The following is a 22,332-nucleotide window of genomic DNA, read 5'->3' on the forward strand; positions in this document are numbered from 1 at the left end:
GTTCAAAATAAGTAAAATTAGTATCAGACCAGATTCTAATCAGATACACAACTGATAGGTAACAGATTTAAAACGGAACAGCCCCAATTATGCGCCATATGTTATAGAAAAACCCGTTCTCATTGTAAATATAGAAGATATCTAGAACCTAGTTTAATTGCTGCGTTGACAGGTGCACATTTTCTTCTTTCTTCCTGCAGCTCGAACTTCCTACATCTGCTGTCACTGACGAAACCTAACTTATAAGTATGGGATGTCAAAAGCATGGTCTAGGATGTTTAGTGAGGTTATATTAATCGTTACCGAGATGGTGGGACAAGTACCTTAATGGTGCCTTGATACCGGAACGTACCCGATCTATGTCCGGCAAAGGACCATCATCATCGATAACACTCCCAAAAACCTTCGGGGAATGTCTTTACCGTTGAAACAACAACAACCACAAAAACATTTCCTGCTTGATGCTTCACATACAACTCATGTCTCTTTTTGATTTCTCCGCTGATCAGATACACAATTGATAGGTAACAGATTTAGCAGATTCTTATCAGATACACAGCTGATGGGTAACAGTTTTTTTTGATCGCTCGTTTAAAATCATGTTAAATAATTATATAACTGCATTAGCAAATCTTGCTAAGACCATGAAAGTATTAAGAAAAATCTTAAAAGAATATTTTGTTAGTTTTGGAAATTTACAGCCACCGATTGAACTGGTTAATTATCTGAAGCCATCAATACATTACAATTATGAGCAGAAAGAAAAATACAACACAGTAACATGTGGTCAATTATGTTTAAAATTTTTATTTTATAAAAATAAATTATATAAAATATGAATTGTTTATTATTATTTTTTCTTAAAAGTATTAAAGTAAAGTACTACTATACGATTTCGAAATGTCCATAAGCATAAGTATCAATATGATTTTCTCGTACAATTCGCTTATCATCCATATTGCTTAGAGCTACTTTATAAATATTTTGTGTATAAACCGTATGTAATTTAGATCTAAATGTATACATTGATGCATTATACAATTTATTTTCTAACAGAGATTTTCTAAAATCACTTAAACTCAATGTAGAAGTTACACACTTTTTTATTCCCTTAATTTTTTTAGTTTCATTTATATCGTTATCAATTTTAAATGAATAAATTTGTGCTTTTAAACCTATAAACGCTTTTATTAACTTCCCATTACATTCATCCTTCATCATACCTAGAACCTTCTTATTCAACTGAGGAAAATTTAAAATATTTTACTTTGGGTATGAGGATGTATCGAAAAATTTTGAAATATCATCACGAATATCATTATAAAAGTCATTAGTTTGAATATCATAGATGGATGAATCAGTATCCATATAATTCAAAGCAATATTACTTTTATATTTCTCTTTGATATAATCATAATGAAAACTATACATTTTAAATTTAGAAAGTTCTAATACGGTAAAACCAATATGTATCGGTTTATTGTACAGAGTTTACACTTGTTTCAATTGAATAGCTATTAAATTATTAGAAAATTTGCTTAGATTATGGAAATTTGGTTTTGCTATTAAGGCCCTAGCACCTAATTTTTTCCTACCTCTTCCCCCAATACTAGTATTTTCCCAATCTTGTACTAATTTAGCATCTACTCTTTTATCTACAATTTTCCATAGTTTTCCCATACACAGCATTATTCAATAATTTAAAGAAATTTTCCTCAAACTTATTTGCTGCTAATGTTCTATGAAAATTATTTAAATCAATATATTTTTTTAACCAATCAGATTGATTAAATTATGGAATTCTATAAATTTTTTTTAATACAAGTCCATGTTTAATACATTGTTGTAAATTTCTATAATGAATAATATATTTTATTTTGTTTCTCAAATCTCCAATCAACTTTGAGTTTTTCATTGAGCCAACTTTTTTATTTTCAAAACAAAATGGTAAATCATTATGAATATTGTGAGTGGTTATGGGATAATCTAAATCTACTTCTAATATATATTCGACTAAAGAATCTTCTGGTATGCTAAAAACGTCAAACTCCTCTACTTTTTCAATCCATTCAAAATTATTATGAGGGAGATATTGTGACATAGCATAACCATATAAATTATTAGCATCTAAATAAATTATATAATTTGAAGCCTTAGTCTCATCGTAATCACTTAAATATTTATTGTTAGCAACTGAACGCCGTTTGCAACATTGAACAATCCCGCCCCTAAAACACGACATTATAAAATTATGCATATTTTCATCAGTAAACAATTCTAATTCTATTCTAGTTATTTTGAGCATTGTGTCCCAAGATAATGCTGGAGATGTATAATATTGACAAGGGTCTAGTCGATAAATTCCTTTACATAATTTTCTAAAATTTTCAAAAATGTCACTGAGGAGTAGCACATCTAATTTTAGATATAATAATAAATAATCTAATAAATTGGAACAATTAAATGTTGTCCAAACATGTTGTGCATGCTGATAATCATCGAACTACACGATTCATTTGATAATTTATTAAAGAAAAATGAACGATCAGGTAGTTGTGTTTCATTGAGACGTTCTTCTGAATTCAACTAGTCATATGCAAAAATACCTTTACGTTTCATTAAATCAAAATGATGATCGTTGAGGAAATAAGTCTTTGTTATTTCTAAATCATTGTTACTTAAATTCTTAGCTAAACTGTCTAAGCTAGAAGGCGTGAATCGAAATGAATCTAAAAACCTAAGTTAAATGGTATCTTTATTATTTACATATATTCTCTTTGATATTGAAATATACAACTCTTTGTTTAAGGGAATAATATTTATATCCCCCTCTACAGATGACAACTCTTTAATAAATAAATGACAATCCTATTTAGATAAATTGTGAAAAAATACTGAAATAAAATTTGATATCTGATATTCTAAATTACATTTATTATGTGCTGGACCTCTATATTCACCAGTTAAATGGCAATCGTCTGCTACCCTATCATTTAATAAAAGATCCATTCCACAAATATGACAAACTATATCCTTGTTTTGACGTCTAAGTTGATTGGCAGTTAATGGATGCATTCTAACTATTTTATTCAAATATAGGTGGTAAATATCTCAAACATCATCGAAAATATTTTTTAAAAAATGTTTTGGAGCATCAACACCGCTATATATTTTAAAACGATTCAGTTGGTTATTATATGAGCACTTAATAAAATAACATGCCTATTGTAATATGGAATATGTTCTTGTACACATTGAGTCCTACTAAAATTTTGAATATCTATTGGTTTTAGAATACATTCGAAATCTGCATATATAGTAAATGGTACATCTAATTGTTTTTTGAAATTTTCAAATTTTAGCATTCTTTTCTCAGGTGTAGGCATGCGTGTTACAATTTTTCTACAATGCTTTTATGGGTTAGTAGTTTTTCTTCCTTATCAAAATATATTAGACATGTATTGCAAAAGTATAATTTATGTTCATCTCTTGTAACTTGATGCCCCATTAATACACTTAATTTTTTATCCAAACATAATGGCTTTCAGTGAAATCATCACTGTATAAAGAAATAAGATTAATATGATGTGATTTTTCTTCTCTTGTTAAATAATAGGGTCCTACTTCCAAATTGTCTTCTATACCAAACACACACTAATATCTGGATTATTTGATTCAAATATTTCAATATCTTTTATTTGTAATGGGAAATTAAAATTTTCAAAATTGATTACTTTATCATTAATTAAAGTTATAATGGAATCTTGGATATTTCTAATGTGATATGAAGAACACCTTTTTCTATTTTTTGAGGGTTGGTAAAGAGAAGAAATTACGGCCCACTTAAAGCAATATATATCATTCTGCCCAACCTAAAAAATTCAAAATAAACGCGGCAAAAACATAATAAACAAAATGTTCACATTGAGTCACAATCAGTTTTTATATTCCAACAAGGAAAAAATTTACAAATTGCTTACTGACAACAACTACCCGAGCCAATTAGTGAAGACCCTAATAGAACAGAAATTAAAAGAGACTAACAAAAAGCAACATCATACAACAACCACACACACACCTACCGAAACAAAACAATACCACAGCATCACCTACATACCAAAGTTCACGCAAACAAAAACAAAATATTTCTCTGGCATACAAATCCAACTGCACTCTCTCCACTATATTTAGCAAGACAAAAAGCCCAGTAGAACCACACCAACAAAACAATGTAATCTACCAAGTACAATACAAAGGTGGAGAAAACGCACAATGCGGCAAAATGTACATAGGGACGACGAAAAGAAAATTGGGAGTTCGACTAGCAGAGCACGAAGCGGACATAAACAAAAATAAAAGCGGCACGGCACTTGCTCAACATATTCTAACACATGGACACACCGCTGATTTGCAAAATACAAAATCAATAGACACAGAGAAGAAAGAGAAAAGCGGTACACACTAGAGAGTGTTCACATTCTAAAAAATAGAGAGAAAACAGTAAATAGACGAGAAGATATTGATCAAATTTCGGCAGCATATTTATTATGCTTATGATTTGAACTTAGTTTTGACAAATATACCAAACATGCATAAAAAATAAAAATAAATGTAAGGCGCGATAACCTCCGAAGAGATCTAAGGCCGAGCTTCTTTTCCAATTTGCGTCGTGCTCCTCTTGATTTTCCCTACAAATTGGCCGGACAGGACCTACATGTTTTATGCCGACTCCGAACGGCATCTGCAAGGCAGATGAGTTTTCATGAGAGCTTTTCATGGCAGAAATACACCCGGAGCGCATGCCAAACACTGCCGAGGCGCGACCTCGCTTAGAAAAATTTTCTTCTAATTGAAAAACCTTATTTCTAAAATTTTGATATTGCTTTGCCCGGGGTGCGAACCCAGGGCATACGGTGTGATAGGCAGAGCACGCTACCATCACACCACGGTGGCCGCCCAACCATGCATGGTATTATATATTCCTATGAGTTTTTTGATATTTTATTTTAATTATTATTTTATGTGAGTTTCTTTTTTCCGCATTTAATGTTTGTGTCATGATTTTACAATGTTTATGTTCCAACTTGTTTTTACAAATTTGTCTTTGTTATTGTTATTGTTTTAAATAAATATGTCCAGCCCCTGAGGATGCCAAAGAGTTTGGCGAAACGTCGGGTTTATAAATGAAGTTTAATCTTGCACTGTTCAAATATCTGACCATACAAGCCTATAATAATTTTGAATATATATCATTGTTAACAATGTTAATACAAGCTTCTTTATCTGCTATTACTTTTGGTAGTGGTATATATAATGAGCCTCTAATTGGTTGATATTTATTTATGTTTACATATGTATGTTGAACTTTAGCTGGCTCGAGGTTAATAAAACTACGTTGAATAAAACCACAGGTTTTTTTGACTGATTTATTCCAATATATTTCGGTTATTCCGCGATAACCCTTCTCAAGGATCTGTGTATAAATGTGATATAAACAATTTTCTTAATACCAAAAACAAAGTCAAAACATAAACAATATTTGTATATACATACATTTCTTTGCACGTCTTTATAACTTGACGCGGAGCTTAACACTGTCTACTTGATCGTTAGTAAATGACGAAACAAGTGAGCACCGCCATCGGTATCCGTTTTGTGGTTTAGCCGAATGTCTGGTGGAGTGTTAATTATATGTAACATTTCTAGTGTAAATCGTTTGTTGTAGTGTTGTTCATGTTGTAATATTGTTACTTTCTCGAAGTTGGGGGAGTGGCCGCTACTTACACAGTGTGCCATAAGTGCAGTTTTTTGTGTATTTGAATGATGGCACTGTTTAACGTCGCATTTGTGTTGTGCTAGTCTGGTTTTTAACTTTGATTTCGTTGTGCCAATATACATACTTTTGCAAGGTTCTTGGTTATTGCCGTTACATGGAATTTTATAAATTACATTACTTTTTTCTAATTGAGGTATTTTTGACTTAGTTTTGTTGAACATGGTTTTCAGAGTGTGTGTAGGCTTATGGGCTATTATTACTTTTTCTTTATCACAACAATCTGACTTCGCTAGTCGTTCTGATAAATGAGGTACATAAGTGACGGATTTGAAAATTTATCCTGGCACTACAATTTTTACAAAATTATTTTATAGTACCAATCAGGAATGTAAAAGTGAATTACAATAATAATAATAACAATGTAAATAATTAAATTAATTTTGTGAAAATTACTTATTACAAAAAACTTAAAAGTAAAGTATCATACAAAGTAGAAAAGACAATAGATTTAAATTAAATAAAACTTGATCCAACAACAAGTTATAGGGTAGGTTATCTTTTATAATTATGTTATTATTCGCTATCATCACTTTCATTCGATGAGTCACTTGTGGAATAGTCATGAGCATCAGCAACACTACTGTGAAAGCTTGAAACAACTGGGGTATTTTTTGACTCCTCAACATTATCGGGGGACAGTAAATTTAAGACTTCTGAAGTCAGACATTTAAATTTTTTCTTAGGTATCTCCCACAAAATGTTAACTAAAGGATCCCATATTATAAGCAACATATTCATAAGATCTCTATTCGTGGCTTCACGCGACTGCTTTTGCGTGTTATCGTCCTTGAATCGTCTCAAATCTTTGTTACGGGCTTCCTCAGAAAGTTGACCAATAGGTAAAATTGCTGATTTTATAATATCAGTACTATGCAATAAGATTTTATGAACTGTAACAGGCATATTAAACCATGGATAGATATCTATATATAGTTTTTTAGTCTCGACCGCAAATTTTTCAAATCTTTGGATATTTATATTGTACGCAGATGCTAATGCGCGAAGGAGAGTGTCGAATCTTTTGATGAGCGTTACATCCAATCCCGTATTCTCAGCACTAGCCTCAGAATTTTCGAACAACCTACGAGCAGTGTTGCCGTCATCGGTATTGCCGAAACCGGGTTTTGGTTTATCTACTATCAATCCAAGTACACTTTTAAATTTATTCTGGATTTCGTTGGAACGTAGCTTTACACTCTCTTCATCTGCCTCATTCATAAGCTGCCATTTTTTTACTTCAAGGCGATAACTTATGTGAAGCAAGCATTCAAAACATCTTATCCATGCATGGAGAGTAGGCAAACCAAAACCAAGATTATCTAGGTTAGGCGTAAAGTCCCGTAACTCATTATTCATATCTTTTGGAGTGGCACCACAAATTTAACACTTTTGTGCGGAAGAAGTTTCAGTCAAAGCATTGCAAACTTTTCTGTCAATCATTGTAAGAAGCATATTGTGATTTACGGAAACTTTGTATTCTTCGAGCATGTACTTTGTTGGCAACAATGCACTTATTTCCTCTAAAACTTTGTTCGTTTCGAAAAGAATAAAATCTTTTGTTTCTTTAGAAAAAATAAATTTAATTGGTAGAAGAAGGTCGATGATTCTGCCAAACAATGTTACCTTTTTCATCATGTAATTGAAGAGGAACGAAAGAAAATATAAACAAAAACTCATCAGTGTCAGAACTGCATGTAAACTTTTGCTTATATGTGCTATGGCCAGAGCTTCCATCGCAACCCCACTTGCTGATTAAAGTATACGTCAAGTTTGTAGGTAATAAACTAACAAAAACTTCTTGATTTGCTAAAACTAAACGCTCAACAGTTTTATCTAATACGGACTGGACTTTAATTTCCGCACGTGTTTCACCCACATCAATTTCATTTGGATAGCATTCTGCCTTAGCTTTTCTTAGAGTATAAAATGATGGATAAACCTTATGGCCTGCCTGATGCTCCACTTCCAAGTCGTTTTGTACCCATGAGTCGTCGACTTGCTATCTACGTAGTATGCTAAAGCTTCTACATTGCTCAATTATCTTGCATTTGGCTCACATGTCATCTTTTTGCCGGATATTTGAGTGGTTTCCTGTTATTTTTTTTATAATGTTAGCAACATTTCTGTTGCCGGACATACGCGTTGATACTTCTGCCGCATAAAGTAACTCACCAGGACTTCTAGGTTGCAAGAGGTCATCCACTCGACGCCGTTTGGTTTTTTCACTGAAGCTAACAAAGTCCTTCTTTCGTTTTCCGGGGTTACCTGAAGAAGGCGTTGCTTGGTCTGATGGCAACTTTGAATCCACCGTTATTGTAAATGTGAAGTCTGGACTCGAAAGCCACTCCGAGTTTTTATTCAAAAATCGCTCCTTATGTCTTCCAGAAGTGTTCCACTTTTGATCCAGCTTCGACGAATATGCCGTTATTTGTAAGCTTAAACTTTTTTATCGAATACTCGGCTGCTTCGCTTAAATCGCACTTAAGTAAAACAAAACTCAATTATTCTTTATATCTGGTTTCCTTCGAATGTTGAACCCAAATGTCAAAAAACTCCGTTCTTGGTACGGTTATAACTAAACTGCTTTGTGTTGTTGATTTTCCGACAGGGTGAATAGCTGATGATTGTTGTGCTGCCATCTTAAGTATCGTTGATCGTTCTGATTTGTTATCAGTTGTGCAGTATTTATATTACATTCAGGTATTGGCGTAGATGCTACCAAATGGGGTTGTTTTGTGTAGCGTTCCTGTGGTTGTGGCAGGTTGAAGTCAGTGATCTTCGCCTTTTTGCTTTTGGTGTGCTCTGGTTGACCTTGCGCGTTTATTTTTGTGTGTTTTATGGCTACGTGTTTGTTCCCTGTACCTGGGAATTGGTTTTGCCGTTTGTAGATCAGCTTTGAAGGTTCAAATATCTCGTCGGAGCTGGTACGTACATACATCCTATTTTATATGTCGAGATAACAAAATCTACAAAAAAAAAATTAAAAATAGATGTGCAAAGAATTCGCAATGGTTTCTTCTTTCTACTATTACAGAATACTTCCGGCTATAACATGTGTAAAATTTAGCCCGGATGTCCGCGGATATATGTAACTTTTTTGTCCCTAAAGTTAAAAATATAGAGAAAAAATACCTTTTCTTATTAATAACGGAATGTTAAATATATTGAAAATACTCTAATTGCGAAAGAATTACTATTAAAAAATTTTACTTACCTTCGGGCTTAGAATGCATCAAAAAAATTATATAAAAGTGTTCACTTAAAAGAAATATGAAGCTTAATATTCAACAAGAATTTTGCAAATTAATCAATGCATTTTACGGTCACTCCTGCCTTCTTACTTCAGTTACTCAATATATATGAGCAAAAATATAAAAAAAAAAGCAGAAATCCCTTTATTTTGTTTGTTTTCTTTCATTTCTCATTACACTTTTCTTGGAATAAAAACTTTGTTTTTGTCCAGCTAGCTTGTTCTACACGAAACACTGTGAGACGGCTTATTGAATAATAAAGGCAGTTTTCTACATTAAGACGCTTATTGAGCTCAATCTTCCCTACAAAATTCGAATCTATAATTATTTCATTAGTAGCTAATCGAATAGCTAATGAAGTCAAAAGCACAATGCAACTCTGTTGGCAGCATTCCGCTTCTTAGTTTTTGGTGTGTTCAGTGCTTAAAAATGTCATTTGTCAAAGTAAATGTCATTGTCTGCATGGCGGAACGATACAAGGTGGCCGCATCGAACAGCTGATTATAACCTTTTTTATTTGATTTGATAAATCAACTACCGGCGCAGTACGATTTTGACATTTGTCCATCGAATTTACAAGTACATGGAATTTTTTTATGTTTGTAGGTATGTCACCATGCTCCCACCTTGTATCGCTCCGCCATGATTGTCTGTCATGTAGCATTGTCATTTTATTCGCTTGACATTTCATCCTTCATACTAATCGAGCAGTTACTTCTGTGTGAAAGCAAAAAATTTACGATTTCATTAGAAGGTGAAATGAGATCATTAAGTTTCTGTGTGAAAACAGTATAAGGAATTTACGATGCCATTTTATATATAAAAAGAAATACTGACTTCTATTGTTGTTCTATTCTCCTTGGGCGGCACCTAAAAGTCCATAAGCCAGACCGACAATTTCATTTCGAGCTTTGATATTGAAATCCAGGAAGTAAGATATCGTCCAAAACATCGTTATGTAGAATCATTGCACACTTGTAATTCCTGATCATAGAAACAGGCAAGAATGGTTCCCAATTGAACCAACTCCAATTTATTAAGAGAAATAACATCAAACGATATCTTCCCTTAGACCGAGAGCTAAAAAACTTGGTACTGTGCTGCTCCTTTGCTATGTAGTGAGCCTCTGTTGTTGATGGTCCTTTGCCGGATACAGTTCCAGTTCGTTCCAGTAGCAAGCACCATTAATATACTACATCTTCAAGGCCTTATCTTACTGACTCGCAGCAGCTGGGATTCCTCTCTGCAGTCCGCACTTCCTACATGCTATCACTGACGAGGCCTCATTTCAAATCATTTGACGCCAAAAGTAAGTATCCAGTCAGAACGTCCTCCATGAGCCTGCAGCCCTTAAAGGATAAAATTAGCTTTATTAGTCTAAGGTCGCAAGACTATAATTTGCGACACTTTGCAACCAAGTATTTGTTTCCGTGCCTTTGCTTGCTTGCCAATCATAACGCAACTTTGGCCTTCCATTTATCTCACCCAATCTTATTGGGGCGCCTACGGTGCAAGCTTCGACGGTGGTGCCCTATCGTTTTTTTTAATCCCATCTATTCCCATATATCCGAGCAAACGATATATTTGTTTGATTTTCCTTATCCCTATTCCTTTTCGGAACTGCTTACACGATTTCGTGCTATGCAAAATTATTGCCTTAATAGGCGCCTCAATATACTACTAATACAACTTTCGCTTGAAATACACTGCAGTTGTTGGGCAGCGTATAAGATCTGTTTACTTGCAGATCGGCACGGTATTCCGTATAACCATTACTTTGCAACCACTGGCGTACGCAGGGATGATATCAGAAAACCTGTTATATATATATATATATGCTGTCATGTTTACGGCAAAGCTCTGCTAAAGGTAAAAAGCTCTAAGCTTTTTCTTATACACCACTAAGCTTTTCCTTATGCGCCACCTAGCGGTGAGATCAGCCGGGATACAAACCGGAAAAACGGATGCGACACCTAGCGGTGAGATCAGCCAGAACACAAACCGGAAGAACGGATGCGACACCTAGCAAATATGTGTGTGTGTGTGTATATACTTTTCCTTGCAATATTTTTCTTTGGACCATTTGAGCTAGAACCGGTATTTACATACTACTGATTGGTAAGCCAACTTGCCCACATTCAAAATGCTATATCTTTGGTTCTACTAGTCGTACCTTATTCATTTTTGATTTATTTTGAAGGTAATATTATTTACTTTACAACTGCGTTAAAAAAAAATATTTAACTATAAAAAATCAAAATAATGAATAAAAAATTAATTTTTTAAATAATTATTACATACTGTTTTCTAGCACGAATATTTTCTTAAAAATATATGTAATATACGATACACTTTCCTAAAAAACCCTTTTTATTTTAAGTTGGACAATTTTGATGTTCAAAAGATATTAACTCATTTCTGAACTGATCTTGAGCAACTTGCTTACATTTACTTGCAGCAGGTACGTGCTACAATTGTATACAGCCAACGCCTACCTGTGTATGCATGCATGGTCATCTTATCTACAACATACATACATATACGTACTTGTAAATAAACCTACTTAGCAGGTAGCTAGTTTTACGAAATTATTATTTATGTCAAAATTAGTGACTTCGTTTCGTTTATTAGCGTTGATTATCGTAACGAAATGATATCGTTTCGTTCGTTAAGCATGCCTGCTCTAGAATATGTTTGTAAGATATGGGTATCAAATGAAAGGTGTTAATGAGGGTTTTAAAAGGGAGTAGTGGTAGTTGCATATGTGAAGGCGTTTTCCAGATATCGAACAAAATGTGGACCAGGGTGACCAAGAACACCATCTGTTAGATACCGCTAATTTATTTATATATGTAAAACCACGAACAGTATTCCTGCCAAGATTTCAAGGATTTTTTATTTCGCCCTGCAGAACTTTTTCACTTTCTTGTACTTAATATGGTAGTTGTCACACCCATTTTACAAAGTTTTTTTCTAAAGTTATAATTTGCGTCAATAAACCAATACAATTTCCATGTTTCATCCTTTTTTTATACTCAGTTGAGCAGAGCTCACAGAGTATATTAAGTTTGATTGGATAACGGTTGGTTGTACATATATAAAGGAATCGAGATAGATATAGACTTCCATATATCAAAATAATCAGGATCGAAAAAAAATTTGATTGAGCCATGTCCGTCCGTCCGTCCGTCCGTCCGTCCGTCCGTCCGTTAACACGATAACTTGAGTAAATTTTGAATTATCTTGATGAAATTTGGTATGTAGGTTCCTGAGCACTCATCTCAAATCGCTATTTAAAATGAACGATATCGGACTATAACCACGCCCAATTTTTCGATATCGAAAATTTCGAAAAACCGAAAAAGTGCGATAATTCATTACAAAAGACCGATAAAGCGACGAAACTTGGTAGATGAGTTGAACTTATGACGTAAAATAGAAAATTAGTAAAATTTTGGACAATGGGCGTGGCACCGCCCACTTTTAAAAGAAGGTAATTTAAAACTTTTGCAAGCTGTAATTTGGCAGTCGTTGAAGATATCATGATGAAATTTGGCAGGAACGTTACTCTTATTACTATATGTAAGCCTAAAAAAATTAGCAAAATCGGAGAAGGACCACGCCCACTTTTAAAAAAAATTTTTTTTTTAGGTAAAATTTTAACAAAAAATTTAATATATTTACAGTATATAAGTAAATTATGTCAAGATTCAACTCCAGTAATGATATGGTGCAACAAAATACAAAAATAAAAGAAAATTTAAAAATGGGCGTGGCTCCGCCCTTTTTCATTTAATTTGTCTAGGATACTTTTAACGCCATAAGTCGAACAAAAATTAACCAATCCTTTTGAAATTTGGTAGGGGCATAGATTTTATGACGTTAACTGTTTTCTGTGAAAATGGGCGAAATCGGTTGATGTCACGCCCAGTTTTTATACACAGTCGTCCGTCTGTCCTTCCGCATGGCCGTTAACAAGATAACTTGAGCAAAAATCGATATATCTTTACTAAACTCAGTTCACGTACTTATCTGAACTCACTTTATCTTGATATGAAAAATGAACGAAATCCGACTATGACCACGCCCACTTTTTCGATATCGAAAGTTACGAAAAATGAAAAAAATACCATAATTCTATACCAAATACGAAAAAAGGGATGAAATTTGGTAAGGTAATTGGATTGTTTTATTGACGCGAAATATCACTTTAGAAAAAAATTTATAAAATGGTTGTGACACCTACCATATTAAGTAGAAGAAAATGAAAAAGTTCTGCAGGGCGAAATAAAAAACCCTTAAAATCTTGGCAGGTATTACATATATAAATAAATTAGCGGTATCCAACAGATGATGTTCTGGGTCACCCTGGTCCACATTTTGGTCGATATCTGGAAAACGCCTTCACATATACAACTACCACCACTCCCTTTTAAAACTCTCTTTAATACCTTTAATTTGATACCCATATCGTACAAACTCATTCTAGAGTCACCCCTGGTCCACCTTTATGACGATATTTCGAAAAGGCGAACACCTATAGAACGAAGGCCCACTCCCTTTTTAAAAATACTCATTAACACCTTTCATTTGATACCCATATCGTACAAACAAAGTCTAGAGTCACCCCTGGTCCAGAAAGGCCCACTCCCTCTTAAAATACTCATTAAATCCTTTCGTTTGATACCCATATTGCACAAAAGAATTCTAGAGTCACCCCTGGCCCACCTTTATGGCGATATCTCGAAACGGCGTCCACCTATGGAACTAAGGATTACTCCTTTTAAAATACTCATTAACACCTTTCATTTGATACCCATATCGTACAAACGAATTCTAGAGTCACCCCTGGTCCACCTTTATGGCGATATCTCGAAAAGGGGTCCACCTATAGAACTAAGCCCCACGCCCTTTTAAAATAATCATTAACACCTTTCATTGATAAGAATATCATACAAACAAATTCTAAAGTCACCCCTGGTCCACCTTTATGGCGATATCTCGAAAAGGCGAACACTATAAAACGAAGGCCCACTCCCTTTTAAAAATACTCATTAACACCTTTCATTTGATACCCATATCGTACAAACGCATTCTAGAGTCACCCCTGGTCCATCTTTACGGCGATATCTCGAAAAGGCGTCCATCTATAGAACTTAGGTCCACGCCCTTTTAAAATACTCATTAATACCTTTCATTTGATACCCATATCGTTCAAACGCATTCTAGAGTCAACCCTGATCCACCTTTATGGCTATATCCCTAAATGGCGTCCACCTATAGAACTATGGCCCACTCCCTCATAAAATACTCTTTAATGCCTTTCATTTGATACACATGTCATACAAACACATTCCAGGGTTTCCCTCGGTTCATTTTCCTACATGGTTATTTTCCCTTATGTTGTCACCATAGCTCTCAACTGAGTATGTAATGTTCGGTTACACCCGAACTTAACCTTCCGTACTTGTTGTATTTGGTATAGAATTATGGCATTTTTTCATTTTTCGTAATTTTCGATATCGAAAAAGTGGGCGTGGTCATAGTCGGATTTCAGCAATTTTTTATACCAATACAAAGTGAGTTCAGATAAGTACGTGAACTGAGTTTAATAAAGATATATCGATTTTTGCTCAAGTTATCGTGTTAACGGCCGAGCGGAAGGACAGGAGTGGGCCTTAGTTCTATAAGTGGAGGCCTTTTCGAGGTATCGCCATAAAGGTGGACCAGGTGCGACTCTAGAATTTGTTTGTACGATATGGGTATCAAATGAAAGGTGTTAATGAGTATTTTAAAAGGGAGTGGGCCTTAGTTCCATAGGTGGACGCCTTTTCGAGATATCGCCATAAAGGTGGACTAGGGGTGACTCTAGAATTTGTTTGTAAGATATGGGTATCAAATGAAAGGTGCTAATGAGTATTTTAAAAGGGAGTGGGCTTCAGTTCTATAGGTATACGCCTTTTCGAGATATCGCCATAAACGTGGACCAGGTGTGACTCTAGAATGCGTTTGTACGATATGGATATCAAATGAAAGGTGCTAATGAGTGTTTTTAAAAGGAAGTGGGCCTTAGTTCTATAGGTGAACGCCTTTTCGAGATATGGCCATAAAGGTGGACCAGGGGTGACTCTAGAATGTGTTTGTACGATATGGGTATCAAATTAAAGGTATTAAGGAGGGTTTTAAAAGGGAGTGGTGGTAGTTGTATAGGTGGTCGCCTTTTCGAGATATCGCCATAAAGGTGGACCAGGGGTGACTCTAGAATATGTTTGTAAGATATGGGTATCAAATGAAAGGTGTTAATGAGTCTTTTTAAAAGGGATTGTGGCTTAGTTCTATAGGTGGACGCCTTTTCGAGATATCGCCATAAAGGTGGACCAGGGGTGACTCTAGAATGTGTTTGTACGATATGGGTATCAAATTAAAGATATTAATGAGGGTTTTAAAAGGGAGTGGGCCTTAGTTCTATAGGTGAACGCCTTTTCGAGATATGGCCATAAAGGTGGACCAGGGGTGACTCTAGAATGTGTTTGTACGATATGGGTATCAAATTAAAGGTATTAAGGAGGGTTTTAAACTGGAGTGGTGGTAGTTGTATAGGTGGTCGCCTTTTCGAGATATCGCAATAAAGGTGGACCAAGGCAGTCGGTTCTATGTACCGGAATCGGGATTTTTCCCGACCAAGTACTGTCATTTCAGTGTGACCCCATTTAATTTGTTTCGTCCCTCCCACAATTGTCATCGCGCCATGTTGCCAGGTCGCAACCCAAATCATCCGGGTACCCCAATGCTTGCCCAAGGACGCCCAGTCCCAGGGCCACAACAGCAATTGCGTCCTGGCCTTCCACAACCCAGGCGTAATCACTCGTCACTTACCCCCAGAGTGGCGGCGTCTCCCCTTATGCATTTCAGAATTCTGCAGTTAAACTTTAATGTACTAACTGGGAAGATTACGGAGATAGTCGATTTCATGAAGCGGCACAATATCCGCATTGCTGCGATTCAAGATACTAAACTCACAGCAAGATCTGCATTGCAGACCTGCTCTGGGTATAATGTCTACAGGAAAGACCGCGAGAGCGGAAATGGAGGCGGACTCGCGTTTATCATACACCACTCTGTGCAATATTATATATTTGATCCTGGCATCGACCGCAGGGACAATGTCTTACAACGTCAAGTCCTAGCTGTCCGGTCGGGCGATGCAAACCTAGAAATCATCAACATCTACAGCCCTCCTACCACCTGTTGCCCCAGTGGAAAACGCCCTAATATCAGGGCCTTACTCACTGGCAACAATCGCATTATCTTAGGCGATTTCAATGCCCATCATTATCTATGGCATTCAAACTTGCGGGCGGACAGTAGGGGTGAGATGTTGGCGGATCAAATAGAAGAAACGACGTTCTGCACAATAAACGGAGACGCCCCCACACGTATGGTAGGAAGCTGTCACAGCTCGCAAGATATCTCAATCGTGAGCGCAGAACTCGTAAACTGCGTCAACTGGCAGCCGATGGTAACATTGGCATCCGACCACCTGCCAATACTTATTTCGCTCGATCGTACCGCCGACTTCATCGTCACTGAAAAACCCACTTTCATAAACTTCAAAAAAGGAAAGTGGGAAGAATATAAATCCTTTACAGACAACCGCTTTGCTGCCCTCCCTATCCCGACTGATGCCCGCCAAGTGGAGCGTGCCTTCCGTAAGGTCATTGAATCCGCCTCGGCACGTTTCATTTCCGCCGAGAGAATTCCCGAAATCCGGCCCACTTCCCGGCGGAGGCCGCGAACTTAGCGAGAGAACGTGACCTTATAAGACAGCTTGATCCAGGCGACCCCCAAATAGGGGATATAAACCAACGCATCAGATTGCTTGTGGATGAACACAAGCGGGCGAAATGGGAGGAGCACTTAAGAGGTTGTAACCTCTCTACCGGTGTGGGTAAACTTTGGTCCACCGTAGAGTCCCTATCGAATCCGACTAAGCACAAAGACAAAGTTTCCATAGCCTTTTGCGACAAAGTGCTGTCGCATGCGAAAAAATGCGCGAGCGCTTTCTGCCGACAATATATAATGCATCCTACGGTCGACAAAGATAGACGGAGCGCCAATAGACATGCACATAAACACAAATCCAGTGCGTCACCAATCACCATCACCGCTAAAGAGGTTTAGGACGCCAATGGTCGTGCTAAACCATCCAAAGCAGTGGGCCAAGACGGCATAGCCATACCGATGCTTAAAAGCCTAGGGAAAGAGGGTTTCAAATATTTAGCGCATGTCTTCAACCTGTCTCTTTCCACCTTTGTCATACCCGAGAAATGGAAAATGGCCAAGGTGGTCCCGCTACTAAAGCCTGGGAAACCAGTTAACATAGGTGAGTCGTATCGTCGGATATCTCTCCTATCGCCAGTGGCAAAGACGCTTGAAGCCATTTTGCTCCCTTATTTCCAAGCAAATTTGCAGCTAGTCCCTCATCAGCATGGCTTCAGAAAACTCCATAGCACTACCACCGCGCTAAATGCCATTAGCACCCAGATAAATTGCGGTTTAAATCAATACCCCCACCATAGAACAGTACTCGTAGCGCTAGACCTATCAAAAGCTTTTGATACGGTCAACCATGGCTATTTACTGCAAGACCTGTAAGGGTCTACCCTTCCGCCATGTCTTAGAAGGTGGACCGCAAATTATCTGGGTGGTCGGCAGGCATCGTTGCAATTTAGAAACGAAACATCAAAAACAAGGAGAATTAAACAAGGGGTACCACAGGGTGTGTCCTATCCCCACTTTTGTTTAATTTCTACATATCTAAGCTACCTTCACCATGGACGTCCCAAATGTCGACCATTTTGAACATCCACGTCGATGGCACTACGCTACCGACTTCCCTACACCCCGAAATCTTGGGTGTGACGTTTGATCAGGATCTACATTTTGGTGAGCACGCAGCCGCAATTGTTCCGAGAATTCAGAGCCGTAACAAAATCCTCAAATCCCTCGCTGGCAGTACCTGGGGAAAAGATAAAGAAACGCTCTTGACTACATTCAAAGCAATTAGCCAGCCGATTACGTGCTACGCGTCACCCATATGGTCGCCAAGCCTAAAACTTACCCACTGGAAGAAACTACAGGCCTGCCAAAATACTGCTCTCAGAATCGCCACGGGATGTCTTCTTATGTCCCCAGAACACCATCTGCATAATGAGGCGAGAATAATCCCCATCAGGGAGAGATATGAGATGCTGACCAAACAGTTCCTGTTGAATACCCAGAAACCTGGGCATCCCAACAGACAGCCGATTGATGAACCAGCACCGCCTAGGGGCTTAAGGATTCATCTCCGTAAGCATTTTGAGGAAATACGGCACCAGAGAACCCAGCCGTATGAAGTGAAAAAACACAAGCAGGTCCTTGGTGAACTCCATAAACAGGCGTCGGACCTTTATGCCGGGAATTGCCCGGTGAATCCAGTACTTAAAGAAAATAATCCAAAACTCGCGGAAGAAGAACGCATACTCCCCAGGGAAACGCGTGTCACTCTTGCTCAACTTCATTCTGGATACTGTAACAGGTTAAACTCTTACCTATCCAGAATCAACCCCGACATACAAAATGTATGCCCCGCTTGCAATGTGTCCCCACATGACACCAACCATCTCTTTAATTGTAATGTGGAACCAACGCCTCTAACACCCCTTTCCTTATGGTCCACTCCCGTTAGAGGATATTGATGACAATTTGTGATCGGTCGCGGCTATTAGGTGGGGCGAGCATTGCTACAACAACAACACAACAGGGGTGACTCTAGAATATGTTTGTAAGATATGGGTATCAAATAAAAGGTGTTAATGAGTATTTTAAAAGGGCGTGTGGCTTAGTTCTATAGGTGGACGCCTTTTCGAGATATTGCCATAAAGGTGGACCAGGGGTGACTCTAGAATTTGTTTCTACGATATGGGTATCAAATGAAAGGTGTTAATGAGTATTTTAAAAAGGAGTGGGCCTTAGTTCTATAGGTGTACGCCTTTTCGAGATATCGCCATAAAGGTGGACCAGTGGTGACTCTAGAATGTGTTTGTACGATATGGGTATCAAATTAAAGATATTAATGAGGATTTTAAAAGGGAGTGGTGATAGTTGTATATGTGAAGGCGTTTTCCAGATATCGACCAAAATGTGGACCAGGCTGACCCAGAACATCATCTATTGGATACCGCTAATTTATTTATATATGTACAGTATTCCTGCCAAGATTTCAAGGGTTTTTTATTTCGCCCTGCAGAACCTTTTCATTTTCTTCTACTTAATATGGTAGGTGTCACACCCATTTTACAAATTTTTTTCTAAAGTTATAATTTGCGTCAATAAACTAATCCAATTACCATGTTTAATCCTTTTTTTGTATTTGGTATAGAATTATGGCATTTTTTTCATTCTTCGTAATTTTCGATAACGAAAAAGTGGGCGTGGTCATAGTCGGATTTCGGCAATTTTTTATACCAATACAAGGTGAGTTCAGATAAGTATGTGAACTGAGTTTAGTAAAGATATATTGATTTTTGCTCAAGTTATCGTGTTAACGGCCGAGCGGAAGGCATTTTTTTCATTCTTCGTAATTTTCGATAACGAAAAAGTGGGCGTGGTCATAGTCGGATTTCGGCAATCTTTTATACCAATACAAGGTGAGTTCAGATAAGTATGTGAACTGAGTTTAGTAAAGATATATTGATTTTTGCTCAAGTTATCGTGTTAACGGCCGAGCGGAAGGACAGGAGTCGGCCTTAGTTCTATAGGTGGACGCCTTTTCGAGATATCGCCATAAAGGTGGACCAGGTGCGACTCTAGAATTTGTTTGTACAATATGGGTATCAAATGAAAGGTGTTAATGAGTATTATAAAAGGGAGTGGGCCTTAGTTCTATAGGTGGACGTCTTTTCGAGATATCGCCATAAAGGTGGGCTAGGGGTGACTCTAGAATGTGTTTGTACGATATGGGTATCAAATTAAAGGTATTAATGAGGGTTTTAAAAGGGAGTGGTGGTAGTTGCATAGGTGGTCGCCTTTTCGAGATATCGCCATAAAGGTGGACCAGGGGTGACTCTAGAATGCGTTTGTACAATATGGGTATCAAACGAAAGGTGTTAATGAATATTTTAAAAGGGAGTGGGCTTTAGTTCTACAGGTGGACACCTTTTCGAGATATCGCCATAAAGGTGGACCAGGGGTGACTCTAGATTTTGTTTGTACGGTATGGGTATCAAATGAAAGGTGTTAATGAGTATTTTAAAAGGGAGAGGCCTTAGTTCTATTGGTGGACGCCTTTTCGAGATATCGCCATAAAGGTGGACCAGGGGTGACTCTAGAATTTGTTTCTACGATATGGGTATCAAATGAAAGGTGTTAATGAGTATTTTAAAAAGGAGTGGGCCTTAGTTCTATAGGTGGACGCCTTTTCGAGATATCGCCATAAAGGTGAACCAGGGGTGACTCTAGAATTTGTTTGTACGATATGGGTATCAAATGAAAGGTGTTAATGAGTATTTTGAAAGGGAGTGGGCCTTAGTTCTATAGGTGGACGCCTTTTCGAGATATCGCCATAAAGGTGAACCAGGGGTGACTCTAGACTTTGTTTGTACGGTATGGGTATCAAATGAAAGGTGTTAATGAGTATTTTAAAAGGGAGAGGCCTTAGTTATATTGGTGGACGCCTTTTCGAGATATCGCCATAAAGGTGGACCAGGGGTGACTCTAGAATTTGTTTCTACGATATGGGTATCAAATGAAAGGTGTTAATGAGTATTTTAAAAAGGAGTGGGCCTTAGTTCCATAGGTGGACGCCTTTTCGAGATATCGCCATAAAGGTGAACCAGGGGTGACTCTAGAATTTGTTTGTACAATATGGGTATCAAACGAAAGGTGTTAATGAATATTTTAAAAGGGAGTGGGCCTTAGTTCTACAGGTGGACACCTTTTCAAGATATCGCCATAAAGGTGGACCAGGGGGGACTCTAGACTTTGTTTGTACGGTGTGGGTATCAAATGAAAGGTGTTAATCAGTATTTTAAAAGGGAGAGGCCTTAGTTCTATAGGTGGACGCCTTTTCGAGATATCGCCATAAAGGTGGACCAGGGGTGACTCTGGAATTTGTTCGTACGATATGGGTATCAAATGAAAGGTGTTAATGAGTATTTTAAAAGGGAGTGGGCCTTAGTTCTATAGGTGGACGCCTTTTCGAGATATCGCCAAAAAGGTGAACCAGGGGTGACTCTAGAATTTGTTTGTACGATATGGGTATCAAATGAAAGGTGTTAATGAGTATTTTAAAAGGGAGTAGGCCTTAGGTCTATTGGTGGACGCTTTTTTGAGATATAGCCATAAAGATGGAGCAGGGGTGACTCTAGAATTTGTTTGTACGATATGGGTATCAAATGAAAGGTGTTAATGAGTATTTTAAAAGGGAGTGGGCCTTAGTTCTATTGGTGGATGCCTTTTCGAGATATCGCCATAAAGGTGGACCAGGGGTGACTCTGGAATTTGTTTCTACGATATGGATATCAAATGAAAGGTGTTAATGAGTATTTTAAAAGGGAGTTGGCCTTAGTTCTATAGGTGGACGCCTCTTCGAGATATAGCCATAAAGGTGGACCAGGGGTGACTCTAGAATTTGTTTCTACGATATGGGTATCAAATTAAAGGACGGCTTTTCGAGATATTAATTCGCCCTGCAGAACTTTTTCATTTTCTTCTACTTAATATGGTATGGTACCAATACAAAGTGAGTTCAGGTGAGTACGTGGACTAAGGTTAGTAAATATATATCGATTTTTGCTCAAGTTATCGTGTTAACGACCGAGCGGAAGGACAGCCGGTCGACTGTGTATAAAAAACTGGGCGTGGCTTCAACCGATTTTGCCCTTTTTCACAGAAATAAGTTATTGTCCTAGAATCTAAGCACCTACAAAATTTCACAAGGATTGGTAAATTTTTGTTCGACTTATGGAATTAAAAGTATCCTAGACAAATTAAATGAAAATGGGCGCAGCCAAGTCCATTATGAAATTTTCTCTTATTTTTGTATTTTGTTGTACCATATCATTACTGGAGTTGAATGTTAACATAATTTACTTATATACTGTAAAGATATTAAATTTTCGTTAAAATTTGACTTAAAAAAAAAATTTTTAAGTGGGCGTGGTCGTTCTCCCGATTTTACTAATTTTTATTTAGCATACATAT

General features: G+C 37.1%; 1 protein-coding gene and 1 long non-coding RNA gene across 4 annotated transcripts in view; one reads left to right on the forward strand and one right to left on the reverse strand.

The window, feature by feature from the left end:
* LOC137253956 (uncharacterized) overlaps window positions 1–11,634 on the forward strand; it is a 47,170-nt gene extending 35,536 nt beyond the window's left edge. Inside the window, exon 3 of the long non-coding RNA XR_010953941.1 lies at window positions 11,546–11,634. This is a non-coding gene — a long non-coding RNA (uncharacterized lncRNA). The remainder of the gene's footprint in view (window positions 1–11,545) is intronic.
* Window positions 1–22,332, reverse strand: part of LOC137253953 (SANT and BTB domain regulator of class switch recombination) — a 474,140-nt gene that overhangs the window by 330,649 nt on the left and 121,159 nt on the right. The gene's annotated exons all lie outside the window — the stretch shown is intronic.

Source organism: Eurosta solidaginis, chromosome 5, assembly GCF_040869045.1.
Source record: "Eurosta solidaginis isolate ZX-2024a chromosome 5, ASM4086904v1, whole genome shotgun sequence".
Taxonomy (NCBI): domain Eukaryota; kingdom Metazoa; phylum Arthropoda; class Insecta; order Diptera; family Tephritidae; genus Eurosta; species Eurosta solidaginis.